A 12,996-nucleotide genomic window follows, 5' to 3' on the forward strand; every position below is an offset into this window, starting at 1 on the left:
CGACCAACGAAGGAGTTGGAACATTTTATTTAACGACCAGCGAAGTAGCTGGGACATTTCATTTAACGACCAACGAAGTAGCTGGGACATTTCATTTAACGACCAGCGAAGTAGCTGGGACATTTCATTTAATCATTTAACGACCAACGAAGTAGCTGGGACATTTCATTTAATCATTTAACGACCAGCGAAGTAGCTGGGACATTTCATTTAATCATTTAACGACCAGCGAAGTAGCTGGGACATTTCATTTAATCATTTAACGACCAGCGAAGTAGCTGGGACATTTCATTTAATCATTTAACGACCAGCGAAGTAGCTGGGACATTTCATTTAATCATTTAACGACCAGCGAAGTAGCTGGGACATTTCATTTAATCATTTAACGACCAGCGAAGTAGCTGAGACATTTCATTTAATCATTTAACGACCAGCGAAGTAGCTGGGACATTTCATTTAATCATTTAACGACCAGCGAAGTAGCTGGGACATTTCATTTAATCATTTAACGACCTGATTTAAGATTGAGACTTTTGAAAGACAACTAGTACGAGGACTGAACTTGATCTTTAGATTTAAAATCTTTAGCAAAATAACCAGTGCGAGCACTAGGTTTTCCAACTGAGAGTCGGGAAGGAGATCGGCCTATTTAAGATTTTTAGAGATCGAAGCAAGAAGAATGGCCGGGGTTTCAGGATTATCCCTTATCCTGAAGGGAAAATAGAATACACATTTTGAAGAGAATTTAGAAAAAGAATGATTCAGGTTTATCCCTTAACCTGAAAGGGGAAATGGAATAGACATTTGATGAGAATTTAGGAAAAGAATGATTCAGGTTTATCCCTTTAACCTGAAAGGAAAATAGAAGATTTTTATGAAGAGATAACCTGAGACTTGAATTTAGATATGACAAGATTTAGAATTTATGATCTATGATTTAGATGGACCAGGTATGTGACGAGGAATATAAAAAGAAATAAACTTTGAGAAGACAAAAGGATATAGATCTTTGAAAAAAATGTAGAACATTTGAGGGAATTGATTTATTTTGTGAAAAGAATTCTCACAGGTAGCATGGTTGCCCCTATGAGTGATGTTCAGGATTATCCCTTATCTTGAATGGGAAAAAGAATAGAATTTAAAGAGATTTAATGAAGGGAAATTGATATAAATCTAGAAAATCAACAAAGATTAACAAAACTTGTATTTTACAAAAGAATCCTCATAGGTAGCGTTATTGCTCCTACGAGGGGTTTTAGGATTACCCCTTATCCTGAATGAGAAAAGGAATAGAATTTAAGGCAAATTAATATAAATCTAGAAAATCAATAAAGATTGGAAAAACTTGTATTTACAAAAGAATCCTCATAGGTAGCGTTATTGCTCCTACGAGGGATCTCAGGATTATCCCTTATCCTGAATGGGCAAAAGAATAGAATTTAAGAAGGTGAAGAGAAATTGATATAAATTTAGAAAATCAATAAAGGTTGACAGAACTTGTATTTATAAAAGAATTCTCGTAAGCAGCGTTATTGCTCCTACGAGGGGTTTCAGGATTTTCCCTTATCCTGAATGGGAAAAAGAATAGAATTTAAGAGAAATTTAATGAAGGCAAATCTAAAAAATCAATAAAGATTGGCAAAACTTGTATTTACAAAAGAATCCTCATAGGTAGCATTATTGCTCCTATGAGGGGTCTCAGGATTATCCCTTATCCTGAATGGGAACACCTCGGACAACGAGGGTCAGGTTTATCCCTTAACCTGAGCGGGAACACCTCGGACAACGAGGGTCAGGTTTTTCCCTTAACCTAAAAGGGGTATACCTCGAACAACGAGGGTCAGGTTTATCCCTTAACCTGAAAGGGTAGATATAAAAAGAATACTTCATTGAAAAGAGGCATCAGGTTTATCCCTTAACCTGAAAGGGAACACCTCGGACAACGAGGGTCAGGTTTTTCCGTTAACCTGAAAGTGGTAGATATAAAAAGAATACCTCATTGAAAAGAGGCATCAGGTTTATCCCTTAACCTGAAAGGGAAAAGAATTGATAAAATTTAATGGAATTTTTGAGAAAATATTTGATAAACTTGATAAAACTTGATAAAATTGATGTAAACTTGATAAAAATATGAATGAAATGAATGAAACTGATAAAGATATCAAAATTAACTTAAGATTTACAAGATTTGAGAAAAAGGAGTTTTTCTGATCCTCCCTGCATATGGGATTTTAAAAAATGTTTATTTAAAAGATTAGTGAAAAATCATTTTTGGGAAGAAAATTTACTGTAAGAAGAGTGATCAGTGCGAGAACTGATCCTTTAAACCAAACATGAGAGATCATCATGAGGGTTAATTTTCGAAGGCAATGGTTTTGAATACCTAATTTTGAAAAAGAAGATCAACAATAGATCTGATTTCTAAAAATAACAGTTCGAAATCGATAATAAGATCAATACAAGGGTTGATCGTTGAAGGTAATGCTTAAAAACCAAATCTTGGAAGATAAGACTAACACAGGGTCGATCTTTGAATATAATGATTTAAAACCCATTTTTGTAAGATAAGACCAATGCAAGGGTTGATCTTTGAATATGATGATTTATAACCCATTTAAAAGATAAGAACAACGCAAGGGTTGATCTTTAAAAAGTTTTGAGATCAATTTTGGAGGATAAGAGCAACGCAAGGGTTGGTCTTTTGAAAAAAAGATTTGAAATCCATTTTGGAAGATAAGATCAATACCAGGATGAATCTAAAGGTTTTAAAATCCACTTTGAAAGATAAGGGTTGATCTATAAAGATTTGAAATCCATTTTGAAAGATAAGACCAACACAAAGGTTGATCTTTGAATATAAAGATTTAAAATCCATTTTGAAAGATAAAATCAACACAAGGATTGATCTTTGAATATAAAAAGTTTAAAATTCATTTTGGAAGATAAGACCAACACAAAGGTTGATCTTTCACTATAATGGTTTGAAAAACTTATTTTTGAAGACATGATCAACACGAGGGTTGATTTTTTGTCAAAGGTTAGACCAAGGAATATTTGAACTCCTTGGTCATAACGAAGATTTTAAAATTTCATGATTTTTGAAAAAGCCCTCATAGGTAATATCATTTCTCTCATGAATGATTTCAGGATTGCCCCGCATTCTGAAAAGAACAGAAATTTAAATTCCCCAGTATAGCGAAAGAAGGAAGTATTTGAATATCAAAGATATAAAGAAAAATTGACATTTCATTGATAAGCAAATGGTTCGATAACAACTGAATATTTACAAGAACTTGAAAAAGGAAAGGACTCATAGAAGACTGGGCTGACTAGCCCCTACAAGACAATTGACAAAAAGAGATGAAAGCAAACAAAAGACTTTGGCTTTATCAATTCTTTGAGTGGTCCGGGAATGGTTCTGTCAGGACTGCTGGCTGCTTTTCTTCCTCGTCCTCTATCAGCTCACTTCTGTCAATGCAGTCTTGTATCATGTGCTTGAGGACGAAGCAATGCTCTGTGTCATGCCTCGTTGCTCTATGGAACTTGCAGAATTGATCTTTAAATTTTCCCAAGATTACGGGAGGATCTGCTATTTTAGGGAGCTTGATCATCCCGTGCTTCAAAAGGTAATTCATAATCACTTCTAAACTCTCAGACAACGGAGTGAAGACTCGATCTTTTTCCCACTTGATGTACTTGGGTTTCTCTTGAAGATCACCCTTTTGCTGAATGCCAATTGGAAGCGGCTTGTCATTGTTCTTATATGCTCTCTCCTTCTGCCCCTTGTTCTGATCTACTCTCGGACCACTGTCACTATTGTTCTTGTTTCCTTTGCTGCTACTACCAAGATTATTGCAGGAGGCATCAACTGAATGAGCAAACTGCGCCTTCTTCTTTTGGTCTTGGACATTCTTGACCAGAGGCGTGCCCTCGTACAGTCCGCTTTCTATTCCTGCTTCGAGCCATTCAGCTCGCTCAATTAACTTAATGAAGGATTTCGCCGGGGAAGTGGCGATGAGGCTCCTTATGGGCTGAGAGAAATTGTTGAGGATCACCTGCAATGCGTGCTCCTCAGGAATGGGTACCTTCATCTTATTACAGGTGCTTCTCCACCTGTGAATGAAATCACCTGCTCTCTCATTCTCTCCTTGCTTCAGGTTGTAAAGATGATTTAATGTAGGTGAGGCTTCAGTGTTGAATAAGAAGTGTTCGATGAACAGATTTACTATCTTATCGAACTCTCGTAGTTCGATAGGATTCACGTGATCAGCATACCATCTGGCTGCTACACCCTCCAGACTGCGGGGAAAACAGATGAATAAAGCCCTGTTATCTTTTCTGAAACGGCTGCACTCTGCATAAAATGTGGCCAGGTGGGCTTTAGGGTTGCCAGTCCCGTCAAATTTGAGAAACTTACGGGGAAGATTCTCCAAGTTATCGTCCCCATCTAGACCATCATAGAAATCTTCGCCGGTGTAGGTCTGCTTGCCCTTACCCTTGGCTTGAATATCCTTAATAGCTCGATTCATCTCCTTCATCTGTTTACTCATCAGGTCCTCTGCTGGAGCCCCAGACTTGGGCTTGTTGACGGATTCAGGCTCTTCTGCAGCTATTTTTACGGACTGCCTTTGAGGATTCTGTTTGTAGACAATCTGCTCTTCCTCGACTGACTATGATTCCTCAGAAGCAGTGTCTGGCTGTAACTTCTTTCTAATGATTCTGACTTGCTTCTTTACAGGCTTCTTCCTCAGCTTGCTTTTAGGAACTGCCGCTTTTAGCTTAGCCTCGGCTTGCTCTGACATCATCCTTGCCATCATCCTTTGGAACATGTCATACATAGCGGGGTCGATGTCATCCTTCTTGCTCTGACTCTGTCCCCTGACTGATTTAGGAGAGCTTATCTCTTCTGCCTCACTGTCGCTGAGTTGAGGAATTGTTTCTTTTCCCCCTCTTGTAGTGACCATTTTTGAAATATCAGAACTCTCTGTGGAGGAAAAATGGAGGTTTTTAGACCAAAGAAACCTTTTGGAGATATTTTGACAAAGAGGAAGGATTTAGGTTAAAAATTTAATTGTATCCCATTACTAGGGATTGAGTCGCCACCAAATTTGTGACAATTGCGTTGTTTACTCTACGAGGGAGAGTAACCAACTGAAAATATGAAAAGAAAATATTATTTTGAAAAGGATATCTCTTGATGGAAAGAGATTTTTATGAAAAATATAAACAAGAATATAAAAATAGAAGGAAAATAAAATGGAATTTTGAGAATAAATGGTAAGGATTTAAAATTTTGAAGAACTTGCAGGCAGGATCAGAAGAATTTGGAAGAATTTTTAGAGGAAGAAGAAGAAGAGAAAGAATAATACACCTGGGTTTTTTAAAACAAAGAGGAAATTTTGAAATATATACCCAGGGTTTTGGAAAATATAAGGAAGAAGATATATATATATATATATATATATATATATATATATATATATATATATATATATATATATATATCATACAATCACAGATATACAAGCAAGGATACACAAACAGCACTCCCTAAAGCTGACTCTATATGCAACATTTGAAATGGCTGATAGGACCTTAATCCTAACTCTAAGATTTATATCATCTGATTCCAATCAAGGTACGCCGATATACTCAAGCTGAGGCTCGAAGTACGTGGCATATAAGATATCTCTTCGGTTCTAAGGTAATGGCTTCCCAACATCCTTGAGCACCTACCGATATACCTCGGACTATGGCCCTTAGGTACGTGGTAGGGGGGCGCGAACCCAAATAAGTGGTCCAGTTGTGAGGCTCTCTCCCGAACTATGGTTCAGTGAGACAGCCGAGCAACGTGAAGACCGGGACAATATAGGTAAGGTTGTTTTCAAAATATGATCAACATGCAAATAAAATCAGAAGGCTCTAATGCAAGTCCTAAAGAGATAGATTTTAAATGAAAAGAAGCATACACTTGCATACATTGTCTGCATTCAATCCCTAAAATTGAGGAGAGTTGTATTTAAGACCTAAGTCTAATGTGAACATGGATAATCTCCTCAATATGGTCCTACCAAACCATACTTAGATCCTATATGCAATGATGTCAGCTTAGGACAAAATCTAGGCTTCCTAAGGTTTGCATGAAAAAATGTAGCTGACATATGTTAGAATAAAGACTTAGATTATATAAAAGCAAAGCAAAGGCATAGATCCAACCGGACGAAGACGAGTCCCATCACGGTCGCCAAAAACTGTGATCATCGCAAAATTTTTCCTCTCTTTATGGTTTCTCTCTCTTCCTTCTCTTCTCCTTTTCTAACCTCTATTCTCCTCCTTTTTGAAGGGAGAAGGATAAAAGAAAGAAAAGAAAGAGAGAAGAGAAAAGAAAGAAAGAAAGAGAGAGAGAGAAGAGGAACTATTTTGCGGGTTTTCACTTGACCTTGATTTGAAAAATATTTAGAAAATTACTCGCCTCCGTTTTGAAAATATTGCGGGAAAAATGGAGAGACAGGATTTGCTCGTCGGTACGAGGTTCGACCGTTCCTGGCGCTTTTACCAGGGGTAATCGAACCAAGAATCGAATCTATGCCTTTTGCTTTGCCTAAATATAATCTAAGAATTTATTCTAACTCTAAATGCACAATGAACCATGCTTGTGCAATGCAAGAATGTATGCTCCTTTTAAAAGATGTTTTGAAAATTTCCAAGTATTCTGAGATGAACTTGGTAAAGGAGTGAAGAAATGATTGAATCTAACTTAGAACTTGAGATAGGTCAGAGGAGTTCTAAGTCTTTGAAATAAATCAGGATTTAGAAGAATAAATAAGAAGGAATGACTTGAAGTTTTAAAACGAAAGGAAATGAAGTTTCAAAGTCAGAAATGGACTTTGAACTTTGAATTTGATTTTAGGAAAGGAAATGAATACTTGAATTTAGATTTTGAAGTTTTAAATTGGAATAAATTGAGGAACTCAAATGGTATTTAAGAATAGAAATTGATTTAGGGAGTTCAGATGAGATCTGAAAATGGAATTGAATTTGAAATCTAGAATTGGGAATGGAGTTGGATCTAAAGATGGATTTAAGATCTGAGATCTGAGATCCGAGATAAAATTAGGTTCTGGATCCTAAAATGGAACTGGATCTGAAGTCTGAGATCCAATGTAGAGTTGGATTCTGGATCCTAAAGGGGATTTGGATCTAAAGTCTAAGATCCGATGTAGAGTTGGACTCTGGATCCTAGAATGGAAAATTGGATCTGAAGTCTAAGATCCAAAGTGAAACTGGTTCTGGATCCTATAAGTAAATTGGATCTGAAGTCTGAGATCCAATATGAGTGTTGAATTTTGGATCTTCAAATGGATTTAGAGTTAAATTCAGAAGAGGAATCATGAATTTCTAAGTCTGATTTAAATTTGGGAAAAGGAATTTTAGACATTGAATTTTGAATATACAGATGAATCCCAAAGTCAATTTAGACCTGGGATTTGAAGCTTGAAATGAATCAAGCATCTCAAAGTTAAATTGAACTTTGAGTTTGATTGGAGCTTTTAAAAATGAATTTGAAATTTCAAAGTAAAATTGAACTTTGAAAATGAATTTGAATTGGAAATTTTGAATATGAAATGAAATTGAAATCTCAAAGTTAAATTGGACTCTGAGATGGAAAATGAAATAGAATTGAAAAAGATGAATAGGATTGAAGATTGATTGAAGAAGATATTTACATCACTTGGAGTTTTGAAAAAGTAATTTTGAAAATATGATGTAGTTCTATCCTAAATGATGAATGAATTAAAAGAATTTTGAAATGGGATTTTGAAAAGCTATTTCATTCTTTGGATGAATTAAAATAAGATTGAAGATATAATACATCCTTGACTATGGTCATTGAATGTATTATATAATAATCTATATTTAAATTCAGGTGAAGAATAAAACACATTTGGTGCTTTTATAGAATTTAAAATGAAATTAACTCTCAATATACCCTGACTATGGCCATTGGTATATATTTTGAATTAATTTTAAGTTAAATTCTAATAAAAGAAGAAGATATTTAAGGAAAATATGATGAATTTTGAAAACGGGTCCAGTGTGGATCCAGTGTTATTTCGTAAAAGATAAAAATCCTAAGTTTTGTTTACATCCTGACTATGGCCATTGATGTAAATCATCAACTTAGGATTAATTACCTCTTACGAAATGGTGCACGTGCCATTCGTGTTTCACCATTTGTGAGAATTTGAGAAATAAAGGAAAAGATGCATGAAAACAAGTAATTCATGGTATTTTACAATGCTCATTCATTCTAATCTAAGACTGGAAATGTAAATTCTTATTTAAGATCTAACTATTACAATACATGAAATTGAATTTATAATTCTAACTAATGAGATTTTCCGCATATTCCCTGCAAAACACCTGATTAGTATGAAAAATGGAGGAAAATTGCATATATCATATGGATATCAAAAAGATGCTCACGGGCCAAGGTATTTAAGATCTAAGTATGGAAAGATGGAAATGATATACGGACCTATATACATATATCTATACATGCATATATATGTATAAACATATATATACATATATATATGTATATATATATATATATATGGTATGTAATGAGGTAAGGGATTATAGCAATAAGTGATAGAATGAACAATATGCTGAAATATGAGTGGTTGGAGAATGTACAACAGATATAACATGTGCAGTGAAGCAAGTATTGGTAAAAAATTTTCCAAGGGGTAGGCTTGTAAAGATGAATAGTGACAGGTAAACAGGCATAAGGTGATGAAAAACCAAGGACAAACAAAATAAAATGTTATGAATGTAACAGTACACAGGTACAGGGGTACTAGCTGGGACTGAATATAAAATGGTAATTACAGGGTAAAAGATGAAACACAGTTGGTATGGATGGTGTGTTAGTGACTGCGAAGTGTTTATGGCTGTGTAAGTGAAGTGAGGATGCTGTAGCAACAGGGGAAGAGCAAGCGAGAATGCAAGTGGTAGTGAGTGTAGCTCACAGAAGATGGAGTGTACAGCTGCAAAAAAAAAAAAAAATGGGCTGGGGATAATGGAAATGATGAACCGGACCTCTTATTAGTGAGGTGAAAGGGGTAACAGACGAAAATACAGGAGCATGGCCATAAATATCTGTATTGGCTGTTGGACCAAATGAAACGTGATTCACTGCTGAAGGACTTTGTCTATGAGCAAGTGATGGACTTACTTATAGACATACAGCTGAGATATACAGGAAAGGTGGGTTCTGGATTGATAGACGCCTAATAGGGGAGATAGGGTTGATGGGATGAATGGCAGTGTACCAATTATGCTTGTTGTGGGGTTGATGATAACTCACAGCCATCGGTGGATCTGCTGTAGCAAATGTGAGGCTACAACAACTCGGGGAGTTGCTGTAGATGGATGGTGGGGATGATGTTGGTAGTGGATGAGGGTGCTGAGCAAGACTGCACATGTGTCTAAGGTAACCGCACGGCATAGCTAAAAGGATAGCTGTGAGTAGCTCATTATTTCTTGACACAGATGGAAAACATGATGAAACCGAACATTTGACAGGAAGATGAAATCTGCTGAAGGCACTATGCAACACGATATACATAAAAAAAAGAACTAGCAACCACTTCAGCCCATGCGCCAACCCCTTCTTCATGCAGGAGTCTGCTCTTTCTATTCCTAGCTTGTAATTTCTGATCAAGAAAGATGATTTCATCCTGGTGATAACTCTGTTTTGATGGATTCTGAACCACATGGGGAACTGGCAGCATTGCCAGCTTTGCTGGTAACGGTAAGTAACATGGTGACAAGTTTACAGCTATATGGGGCTTGTACATAGGTACACAAGGTGTACTGTGTTAAACGCAAGGTAAAAAATACCACAAATACTTTCTTTGATGATAGTGAACCCACTATAGGTAAGTGATGGAGATTGAAATTGCAAGACCTAACACTAATATACAGGTTTATAATCACAAGAAACATAAATGCTAATAGGAAACGTAACATGACAAAAGGTAAAGAACGAATACTGAAATGATAAGATGCAGAAATGGATTTCTCACCTGTTTATCAGTCAATCACATAGCACAGATGTATCAAGTAATATGAACCCAATGCAACAAAATGTAATTGAAATAAACATAAATATGATAGTGCTGAAGGTGTATTCAATTTATCCTCCTGCTTCAAGTGCCTATATTTTTTTTAACAAAAGAAAAAAAACGAATGAATAAATAAAAAAAAAAAAAGGAACACATACCAGTATAAGATGAACACAATGTACAGGCAGATGGTAAAAAAATTTTAAGGCTCGTTACTGAAGTTATTCTCATTTCATCCACCTCATTTGGTCCTTTGTCTTGAGATGTTACGTGGTTGCAGAGATGCTATGAATGCTCAAGACTGAATCGGTGAATGTAAGGCATAAGTCTGTATGAATGTTATTTACATAGGAGGTGTGATAACGTTGCAGATGCCATCCTACCAGCAAAACAAAAGAACTATACACTTGGCATGTTCACTAGCAGAATCGATGTGCTGCAAAATCTATCAAAGAACACGTTAAGCACATATTCTTTGTATATTTTCGAGCTGCTGTCAAGGATAACCTGAAACTTAGAACATCCTTTAGACACATGATGGGTAATGTTATCAGGGATATCTTAAACTGAACTCTCAGAAGGTTTAAAAGACCAATCTGTAGGATTGGGTCAATAGCAGCAATTGTACCCAGAGCAGTCACAATATTGCTGAGATGGGCTCCTCGTAATGCTTCTTGAAGGTACCATGAATTCATGGATTTTGACAGGAAGAATGAGCTTTCTTTAAAGATCAATTTAGGGATAAATACCCATCAGATAAGCCATTGAAACGACGCAGGGATGGACTGACTTGGAGGGGCTTCATGATGACCCAACAGTTTGCCGTGGGATCAAACTCAAATCGGATTCTCAATGAACCTGATCTTTAAATGACTACCATTCTGTGTAGTATCTCACGGTAAAGAATTTTTATCGTGGTTATATTGCAGTTATTGTCAAGGTCAATTGGGATGAATAGCCTTCTTACGGTGAATGCCTGTACAGGTTTTATCAACTGGTCATCTAACTAGATCAAAAACACATAGAGGTGTTGATTTTCTATGTGAATCCTATTGGTAATGGGAACAGAAATAAACTAACTGTATTGAATCACAAGAGAATAGGATACTGACCTAAGGTAAAAATGTAAAGATCGATATGGTGAATCATAAATCAAAGATGGAATGGCGTGTGTGATAGAATGTGATATACAAATGCCACAACACACAGAAGGGAAATCCCAATGAATAGTGCGATAGCCAAACATATTTATGTAATATAACAGATTTTCCATACAGAACAGAAAATTCAGTTTGATGGAAAATCAAAATAAAGATTCAGCAAAATAATAATAAAAAAAATGATCCGAGCATAAACTGGTTAGCAGAAAGGGATTGAGAATCAAATGTAATACAGTGATTGAAGTAAGAAAGAGAGAATCAAAGTAAAATCAAGAGAGAGCAAAACCAGAAAGAAAACTTAAACCGAAAATCAAAGAGCAAAAGAATAACTAATTATTGCTAACAAAACGAAATTAAAGGGAAAGGAACGAAATAACAAAAAAAAAAGGGAAAATCAACTATAACTAGAATAGGGGATTGAAAGTAAATTGGGAATCCCACGCAGTCTGAAAATTTGGATAAGATGGTAGAAATACAAATGAATCGTCAAGGTAAAAGACAATCAATATAAAAAAAAAGAATAAATAAAAAGAAACAAGAAATCAGAAAAGAAATCTCAATGCAAACTGCAATCAAAGTGGAGGAAAAAAAAAAAAAAAGAACATAGATCAGGACAAACTAAAACAAAGATTCATAAATCAATAGGAAAGAGAATGTTGGAAAACAAGTGTTCCATTTCTGTTGCACGTATATAGGTCAATCTTGTTGTAAACAGATCGATTCTATATGTGTGTTCTGATAAAGAAAGAAAGGAAAATCAGAGAATAAGGTAGAAGAAGAAAACGAAATTAGAAAAGAAAAGGAAAGGGATTGTCACTTACCTTGGCCTTGGCGTGAAGGTTTTTTGGCTTCCTTCAGCTGATCGAAAGAGGAAGACTCGGGAATCCAGAGAAGAGAGGGCATGCGGGGGTGAAGAAGCAGTTCGGAGGAAGAGGGTCTTCGTCCCTTTTTAAAGATGGAAAGGAGGATGTGGTTGAAGATGGGGGGGCTTACGAAGGAGGAGATGGAGGATTTTGTTAGAGATGGACGGCGACTGAGAGAGACGATGGGGAAGTTGAAGATCAATGGTTCCTCCGCGGGGATGAGGGATCGAAGGGTTTTGGGAGAAGGAAGGTCGGGCCATAGAGGAGAGAGAGAGGCGGCTGAGGAAGGAAGATGGCGAGAGTTAGGGTTTTCAAAAACCCTAACTCGACTTTAAAATGAAAATAATGCTTTTTCCAAAGAAGGGCCTCTTTTAAAAAGTTTTCTCTAAAACAGGTTTCTAAAAATCATTTTGCAATTTTCTTCATTTATTTTTGATTTTTTTGGTTCTTCTCCGAGTATTATTATTTTTTTTGTATTTTGGGAAATACAAAATCCTAAAATGTACAGCAAAACAAGGATTTAAACTAAAATTTTTTTTGTATTTTTGAGAAATATTTACAAAAAGAAGGTTTTCAAGGCTATTTTGAAGAAATTTCTTCAGAAAATGGGTTCGGACCCAAGTTTTGAGAAAATGTTTGAGTTTTTGAAGCTTGAATTGAGAAATACATGTGATGGATCCAAACGGATGTCGAATGGACTGTCCGAGCTATTTAAAGACTATTTTTGGTATTTTCTATAATTTAAATTTGAACAAGGAGATTTAGATTTGAATCTGGACAATAGATCCAGATCCGAAATCAATTTAAACATATAAAATGAATTTGATTTCAGTAAAACTT

This window comes from Nuphar pumila, chromosome 8 (genome assembly GCF_984573655.1).
Source record: "Nuphar pumila chromosome 8, dmNupPumi1.hap1.1, whole genome shotgun sequence".
Lineage (NCBI taxonomy): Eukaryota > Viridiplantae > Streptophyta > Magnoliopsida > Nymphaeales > Nymphaeaceae > Nuphar > Nuphar pumila.